The following is a 9,416-nucleotide window of genomic DNA, read 5'->3' as shown; positions in this document are numbered from 1 at the left end:
AGCATGTTTACACTTTCCCCATTCATAACATCTCTACATAGGGTAATTCTTTTCCTCTGGATAGAGGAGTTTTAGGCCTGCCTTGATTTAATCGCACAGATATTAGCCCTTCTGTGTGATGCACCACATGTTTATGCTTCAACGTTGGAGAGTCAATTTCTATTCTCTAATTTTATTAGGCTTTACTTAGCACTAATCAGCTGAAATGTGTTTCTGCACTGCATTCAGTTTTTTGGATGGATAACCACGGTTTCTAGTATGTTGATAATTTAACACTCCAGTGGCAGCATTCAACCGCTTTGAAATACAGTCTAAAACCAAAGGCTGACATCACAGTGGCTACATCCATCTTTTATAAAGGCTATGATCTCGACACCCAGGCCTCTTCTACAGCCAAACCTTTACTTAGACCGGAGGCAGTCTTTGTTTATATCAGATAACAGATAAGGCCGGTATGTTAGCGAATTAACACCCAAACTAACAACAAACTGATACCCCCCGTGTTGTCTGTGATTATAAAGCCTGATACCCTTTTCCTTTTCACTGGTGTGTAATAACTACTAAAAAATGTAACTTATCTTTCAGTATTACATGAAACATGATCGGTCTCCTCAGTCCCATATATACTGGCCCCATCCAGCTCATTCAATTACTAACAACATGACAAATATAGGGCAGTCAATAGCGCTGCTGTAGGGAATTATTTTTGAAAGAAGCTTGTGAAGACGTGAGTGTTTTCTCTGCAGTGAAGGAAGTCTCTAACAAGTTCTTTGTCCCCTTGTGAATAAATAGCATTTTATTGTTTCCAGCAGTGAAATAAGCAACAATTTTTCCTGTGTTTTGGTCCGGGGAGCTGACGGGACAACAAGGCGTTCAGTGTTCTGTGGAGACCCGGCTGAGATGTCAAGTGTGGGTGTTTTGAAACGGGAAGACTTGATTTCTCTCCCCTCCTGGATTTGAAGGAAGGTTCTGATGTACTGAATACACTTCCTCGCTCCTCCTTCTCCCTCGAACTGTGTCTCTCACAGTAGTCAGAGCATGTCACTGGCATAATGCTGCAGACGTTCCCTCTCCTTGCTCCAGATATGACTGAGGAGCAAGCAGATTGTCATGGCAACAACTTCACAGAGGGAAGAGGGGCTCTGATGGGGGGGGAGGAAGAGGCTTTGTGGGTAGAAGACAGCAAATCTGTACAGCACAGATGAGAGCCAGTAATTGCATAAGTAAATGCAGGATTTCAAAATAAAATAATGTTTAATACTGAGACTGAGTTAAGTGTGATCACATATTGATTAGATATATATATTACCGTAGACCTCTACCTGCTCAGGATGCTGTAACCTCATTTGATCCCTGTATTTCTCATGTCTTAACTCTGTGATTTCCATCACAGCCATCAATTTACAGTAAACAGATGAAAGAAAAGCAGCTCCCCAGTCTGAGCCACAGCAATAACAGTCTTCCTCAGGTCTGTTTAAGAAGCAAAGTTTACAAGTAAAAAGAGGAATATGCTCATATGTTCTGCTATATGCTATATGTTCACATTTTTACTGTTGGTGTTTTAAATCATTAAATCTAGCAGTGCAGTACATTACAATACACTGTGTATTGTAGTGACTTAATAATATTATTTGGGCAAATATTTCATTGCTATAGATTTCCTGTTAAAAGGCAGTTTTTCCCTCTATCATCACAAAGTTCTTGCCAGTAGGATGTCTGATTGTTTGGTTTTCTGGTGAATACTGTGGGGTCTTTACCTTACACTATAAACTGAGAATTGTGATATGCAAACCCCTACTCCTGTTGTAAGCCTTCTGCTTGAGGCTTGAAATTGAGCCCTGCATGACCTGTTCTGTCAATGCAGCATTCTCATGAAAGCAAGCTGTGACAAACCTGTGACAGTATATATGTGGGAGGGCAACACAGCTGGGAAGGGTCTAAAGAAGGAAGGAACTTAGTCAAAGGTTTTTAATGATGAATGTATGAGGAAATCCAGTGTGAACAGATTTTTCAACCATCCTGCTTTTCTCCAGAAGTTCTTTAAAAAAAAAAAAAAAAAAAATACGATCTAAAAAGCTGAATCTACAAGTGACCAGTCAGAGAAATGGTGACACCTTGGCTCCGGGATTTTTGACCTTCAAAATGAGCTTACTATTTTTCATGAAATAGTAAAAAGTTTCATTTTAAGCATTTAAACATCATTTATGACAGCTGCCACAAAGTTTCTGGTAGAATAATAAACTAATCTAAACAATTTAGAGCGTCTTCATTTACAGTGCCAGATTATATCCTATTTAAACATACGTGAATTATTTTTATATAATTTGAGCCTTGACAGAGTTTTTAATATTTAAACTTTCATTACATCAGCTAGTCTCTTTCCCCTAAGGCTGCATTTTGACTGAAAAGTCCAAAAGAAACATTGCTAAACGGCACTGCAGTTATTTGAATTTCTTAAGATTTAAGCATTTTGAGATTTCATACTGGGCACCCGCAATATACAAAGTATAGAAAGTAATATAGAAAACATAGAAATATAGAAAGTAAATAAGTAATGTATTGAGAAAAAACACGGGGAAACAATAAAGGGTTAATTGTTATACCAATGTCCCTTTGCAGTAAAAGAGCGCCCTCTGGTGACTGAGAACCTTCACAGACCTCTGGTGGAGAGTTTATATAACGGCAGACTTACAAGTTAGGAAAACGTTTCGGTTTGCATCTCAAACAGGATTTCTGCACTAATACACACAAAAATACTTCACTGTGTATATTATTATTATTATTGTATTATCACATTACGTTGTGTAATCTGAGGTTTCTTTTTGTCTGTGTGTATTTGATAATAAAAACGCCTTATAATGAAATAGATGTTGCTGGATAATGGCACTGTTCAAATATATAGCATTCAGCTTGAAATTATCCATATAACGTGGTGGGGTGTGCATGTGACCAGGACTGGAAGGTGTTATAGTTTTATTATCGCTTTCAATTCATTTCAACACAAACTATCAGACAATCCCCTGTCAGCAAGCACTTGGTGACAATGGGAAGGAAAAACTCCCTTTAAACAGGAAGAAAACTCAGGCCTTACCAGGCTCAGGGTGGTGAGGTCATCTGTCCTGACTGGTTGGGGGTGATTGGAGGGAGACAGGACAAAAGACACTCTGTGGAAGAGAGCCGGAGATTAAAAATAACTAATGATTAAATGTATAGTGGTGTATAAACATGTAGAGAGTGAAAAAGGTAAGTGAAGAAGAAACACTCTATTGCAGCTTAACTAAGAGAGAGTTAGGGATCACGTGATTCAGCTCTAACTTTAAGCTTTATCACAAAAGAAATTTTTATACCTAATGTTAAAGCCCCAACAGACACACTTTCTATGTCTCAAAAGAGTAGAAACTTTAATCTGTTCTGTACGCATACAACATAAAGTCTATTTTTTTTTACATGATAACACTGTCACTGACTTCATTCGTACAGTGATTTAACATAATGACTTTTGAAAATAAATAATGACATTTTCTACAGGTCCCCAAATTTAGTCAGAATGGAGGTCTTGTTGTAGCTTATGTTACACTGAAGTTGTGAAAATATCTAAGCAAACTTACAGGTCAACACATTACCAAAACAAAGTGACACGTCAGCTTTTAATCATTTAATGGAAACTGATGATTTATCATCATTGTCCAGCAGTCACATCTACTGTTGCTGTAACGGGGACAGTGTTTGACTTCCAGAATGAAAATTACCCAATTTTAATTATATTTGCAAAGTCACACTTCAACACACTAAATCCCAGGAGTTATGGCTTTTTCCACAACAGATATGTGGCATAAAGACAAAAAACAAAAAGCAGAACTGCACATCAGCATGGCGATGAGTCTGTTTGACCTTTCCTCTGACATCTGAGCCAAGGCTCTACCTATATTATGTCTGTGAATAATAGCTCAAGTTATTATTTACATTTTTCTTTACTATGCAACTTATGTGTGTACTATGCAAGTTAATTTGTACACTGAGAAAGTCAAATCTTTCTTTTTCATACCACATCCAATAGTTTTCAAAGCAACTTTTACTCATCTGGTGTGAGTTATACATACACACTTCCATGTCAGGTGGTACAACCAATGAAAAATCTAGGGCACCTTTAACTTTTCATAAAATTCGTTACTTCTTTTAAAAGTTGTATGTATTATATAGTTGTCCAACTAAAAGCATGTTTGAATTGAAAATAGTTGCCAAAGGCTGGAGGTGCAACTGAAGGAAATGCAACTGAATGAAATAAAATCTTTTAATTTAAAGCCGTAGTATTGTACATTAAATTTAGGGACTTTTAATTCTTCACAGGAATGCGGTTTCTTTCTTTTTTTTTCTTTTTTTTTTGCCTGTCCCCTTTGGCTCTTTTGCCATCAGAATTATTGTCTAAAGGCAAAGAAAGATGTCCAACGGATTTACTTTACCAAACTGACCATCCCAGCCTTGCCGTAATGGTCCATTTGATTCGCCTTTTATTGTTTATTTTATTTTCACTTGCTGAATACGGGACAGACTTGACTGGGGGAAAGAAGGGGAGAAAGAAAGAGGGAAAGAGAAACAGCTGAGAAGAGGGACGGGGGAGAAGGGCAAAAAACAAAAACCAACAGAACGGGCAGAAAAAAAAATGCATATATCAATCACCTGGATCACCTGCTGAGAAAGAAAAAAGAAAACAAGCAGAACAGAACAAGAGTAATAGAATAAACAACATCACAATGATATATGGGAATATGACAGTAAATACTAAATATTAAACATTATTGTGCAGCACATAAGATCAACAGAACACAGTGTGCTTTGAGGTAGGAGCCAAAAAGGGTGTAGTTTGTGGGTGTGATCACCCGTGTGTACACCTGTGAGCATGAGCGCGCTTGTTTTTTAAAAAAAAAAAGGTTCCTTCATGTAATGATCTGCTAGAGGTTGTGGGGGGGGGCCACAGCCCCGTCCTCCAGGGCATGAAACATTATGGAGGAGATCAAAACTCCAGACATCCAGAGGCCCCCAGAGGAATGCGGTTTCTTTTATCGTGTACTTCGGGTGGAATTCAAGATGATTGGACATGAGGATGAAGGTACAATATAATTAGGCAGGATTTAGTTTCTCACTTAATCAATGTGGGTTCTTTGAACTAATTAAAATATTGTCACATCTTTGTGTTAATTGCAGGAAATGCAATGACTAAACAAAATTATTTATTTTTTGTAAGTAAAATGCCCTTTTAAATGTGCAGATATGTGTGAGGACAACAGCTCCCTTCTTGTGTTTTCATTTTTCTGAACTAACAAAAATGCTCATCGCAGTCTAACTGTGTTCTTCCATGTTGTCTCTCACATTAGTTTGAATCTCCTGGATAGCTGGGATTGAGTTTGCATGTTCCCTGTGTGCTTGTATGGCTTTCCTCTAGGTACTCGGGCCTGCTCTCAGAGTCCACAGTCATGCACATTAAGTTAATTGATACTAAACTGGCTTTGGACCTGGCATACAGTAGGTTCTGTACCTCGGGAAGTGCTGTACCAATGAGTGCTTACAAGTGGGTTGTAGTGTAGAGTGCTTTGAGTCAGAATGGGGCCCTTTCAAGACTGTAATGAAAAGTTTGGTGGCCTGAATAAATCTGCTACATGACTGAACTATGATTTCAAAAACCAGTGGATACTCTCCGATGCCCCTTTTTGCATATGGTGCACAAGTGGATCAATGACCTCACCACACCCTGGGGTAATGGACTGTGAGCGCACAAGATCTTTGACCCATATTTTGCAACTTCCGAGTGTAGTCATTACTCTAAAACTACACCCTATGGACAAAAGTACTGAGCCACCTCCACATTACACCTACAGGTGTTTCTCAGCCATGGGAGCCCTGAACCACCCATGAAGCACTTGGCGCACACGCTTTGTTCTGATGTTAATGCCATCAACACAAATAGTGAGTGGTGATAGCACTGGAGCTCTGCAGTTATTGGGTCAGCAGAGCTATTGCTGACCTTTACACACTATGTGAATCAGCACTTGTCGAGCCCACTCTGTGACTTTCCTTGCCCTGGTGCTCTGTGGATGAGTTGCTGTGGTTCCTCAACACTTCCACTCTGAAATAATGCCACTTACAGCTGTTCATGAAGTATCGAGGAGCTCTGTAGAATGAGTGATTGTTTACAAATGTTTGTAAAGCCAGACTGCATGGAAAGGGTGTTTGGTTTTGTACATCTGTGGCAATAGGACTGCAAGCACCTGAATTCAATGATTAACAGGTTATACTTCTGTCCATAGTGTAGCTGCACAAGATGATGAATGACCTCTTCTGAGTGCCAAAGAAAGAAGAAGAATACTTTCTGAAGCTTGATCTCATAAGCTCATTCACTCCAAAGACAGTGTCCTCCTCATTGACACTGGTTATGTGATTGCTGCATAAGTACTTTTCTGGCATGGTTCGGGTCCACTTGGAGAGAAGGATTACTGTAAATTAAATTAGCACACAGTTCTGAATAACAACCTTTATCCTGTGCTGATTTTTTTTTTCTAGTGAGACAGAAATGTTCATAAATTACAGTTGTTTGATGAGTTTGAAAAGGACATGACTCATACATATCTTATGTCCTTTGAAGCACCATATTGAATATTTTGGAGCAGCATGGTAGATTTTGATGTCCATCGCACTCCATCAACAAAGGACAAAGGAATAGTGTTTTTAATCGCCTAGCAGAGTTTTTCAAAGTGACCTTAGGAAACATTAAAGCAGTTTGAAAATAGCAGTAAAGCCACCAGTTTTTCAAATTGCTATTCCTGGTGGGGTACAGCCAGCATTTCTACAAAGGAGTGAAAATGTGTGAAAGGTTGATAACATTTCTAGACCTTGACTTTTTGAACCATAACGAGTTAAATACTTATTTGGTTTACTTCCAAAAACTCTACATGTAAAGATTGTATGCTTTTATAAATCCGCTATGATCTGCAATACGTGTATAAAGAACCGGTTTTAGCCCTCAACACTTTAGTCATATTTGCCAACACAGTAAGCCGGGTGAGTTATCGATCTATACGCTGCTTGAGTAAAATAAAACAAAATTGAAAAATAATGAAAATTAAATAAAACTATGATAACTATTTGACACACATTTAGTATGTTGTATCCCTGTATGCCACCCCATATATTACAGATAATACATAAATCACATGACTTTAAGCTGCTTTTAAAATCTACTCTCAAATCTACCTTTCCCAACAGTTAAATAGTCTGACTTTTTTTTGGTCATTTCAGTATTTATTTTTAAATTATTTCTCGCATACACTGTTCATTCAAACTATTATAACCCCCCCCCCCCCCCCCGACATTTCTATTGTAGATAGATTTTTAAAAACTGTATTTAATTGGTATTGTTTATTTATTACCACTACTAAACTGGTGTAGTATGGATGGCAATGGTGGCGGTCTTAATCAGTACGAAACGCTGTAAAACCTATAAAAACACAGGAGAAGTCCAAAATCGATCCCTCCTCTCTCATTTTCCAAAGCCATCCAATGGGTTAGGGCAGGGTTAGGCAACCTTTCTGATGACGAGTGCCATTTAAAATTTCCTCAGAGGTCAGTGTGCCATATGATTGCATTAGCAATAAATTTAATAACGCTCTACATTAACGGTTACACCCTATATAGGACCACTTTATAGAATTATATTTGTTCGCAGATGTTGGCAGCTATCAGCGAATAGTTATCAGCTGTTTTGAAACAAACAAAAAAAGACACTTTATCCATAACAAGTACTCCATAACAGCAAATGAACTGTACAACAGAAAATGCAAATACTATTTATGGTCTCCTCACAAAAATGATAAGAAAAATAAACTAGGCCAATATGGCATGTCTGTTAATACACTCTGATCTCTGGTCTCCCACTCAGAGACACAGGTCTCCAAGTGTTCAGCATTCAGATGGCTACCTGAGGACACTCATGTGAGAGAAAATCTGCTCACACAGATATGTAGAGCCAAATACTGTCAATAAGGCCTCTGCAATGTTCTGAAGACGGTTAAACTTGTCAGGTAGTGATGTCCAGCAGGTGAAAATGCAGCTCCATGAACACGCACAGCTGTGGATTCCAGCTGCTTCGATGTTATATGTATGATTTCTATACATTTTACGTCAGATAAAAACTTTGGTTGTAAGCTTCAGATAATTATTTAATAAAAGCAAGACATTTTAAATGAGAATAAGAAAGTATTTCTTTGTGCCCCCCTTTCCCCGTTAATGCCCTACCTGGACCCCTGGCAAAACTTTGCTAGACCCGCCCCTGCACAGTTACCAGCTGTCAGCTACATTAAAAAAAAAGGATCCTGGTGTTATTTGTCTCTCAGAAACAGTTCATAACTTCCCTTCAACTCATTCATGTCACCTAAAAGGTAAACCTGTTTCTCCATCACCTGTTCAGCTCTGATGAACTTTGTGTCTCTATCCATTCTAGCTGAAGTCCGGGACAAACTGTCCCTTTTCACCTCAACACGAAACGCGTAATATTTCCTCTCGATGTGGGACGATTCCGTCATTTTACGGGACGGTTGGCAACTCTACTAACTAACCTTATGAATTAAATAAAGTTCAACATCAGTAACATCAAAGCACCCACCCAGCTGTATAGAAACTCCGTCATGCTAGCTAGTAGGCAGTATGAGTTATTGTAACTGACTGTAAAAAGTCAGCATAACGAAAATAAACTACACCTAAACTTGGTTTATATCTGACCCAGACAGACTGCAGGTCATAACTTCTTACCTGAAGTTCAGTTCACCTGACACTCGGCGGCTGCCTCGGGGCTCTCCTCCTGCCTCCCCTTTCCACCTGCTGGCCTCCACCACTTGCTAATTTTACTGAATCTGAGGAAGCACCGTCATAGCCACCACCAAATAACTGAGTTATTTTTACACACCGACCAGCATCTGGCCAATCCACCACCTTTCATTGTTTATACCGTTACAAAGAAAAAAAAAGTCACCGGGCCACCGAGCAAATGCCCAGTATGCCGGATGGCCAGTCCAGCTATGGTCGTGCCATCAGTTAACCCTTCGCGTGCCAACTGTGGCACGCGTGCCTAGGGATGCCGACCCCTGGGTTAGGGTCTTCGCCGGGTCGATTCTGTCCCTGCCTTGTGTTTAACACCCTTGCTTTAACTAGTTCGGGGGCACGGGAGACTGAAGCCTTTCCCACCTGTCATAGAGAAAGAGGCAGGGTACATCCTGGACAGGTCGCTGTGTTGACATTAAAAAGCCATGATTTGCCCATTCCTGATTGGAGACGATGAGGTCTTATTTGCCTCCTTCTGATTGGATAATCGAGGCAGAGTGACTGTGTAAATGAACCAATGAGAGGCTGCCACACTGTGGTTATGAGAG

General features: G+C 39.3%; 1 long non-coding RNA gene across 1 annotated transcript; it reads right to left on the bottom strand.

The window, feature by feature from the left end:
* Positions 1-729: 729 nt before the first annotated feature.
* LOC146705005 (uncharacterized) lies at positions 730-9,340 on the bottom strand. The gene is made up of 4 exons (XR_014921254.1): positions 8,800-9,340; positions 3,092-3,164; positions 1,323-1,470; positions 730-1,188 (listed from the first exon to the last, which is right to left on the bottom strand). It is a non-coding gene; the product is annotated as an uncharacterized LOC146705005 (long non-coding RNA).
* Between the last annotated feature and the right edge of the window lie 76 nt (positions 9,341-9,416).

The sequence above is a fragment of the Copadichromis virginalis genome, linkage group LG7 (genome assembly GCF_057382275.1).
Source record: "Copadichromis virginalis isolate Kocher_CV1m ecotype Utaka linkage group LG7, C_Virginalis_male_GT1.1, whole genome shotgun sequence".
NCBI lineage: Eukaryota > Metazoa > Chordata > Actinopteri > Cichliformes > Cichlidae > Copadichromis > Copadichromis virginalis.
This window is presented reverse-complemented; position numbering and strand designations above follow the sequence as displayed.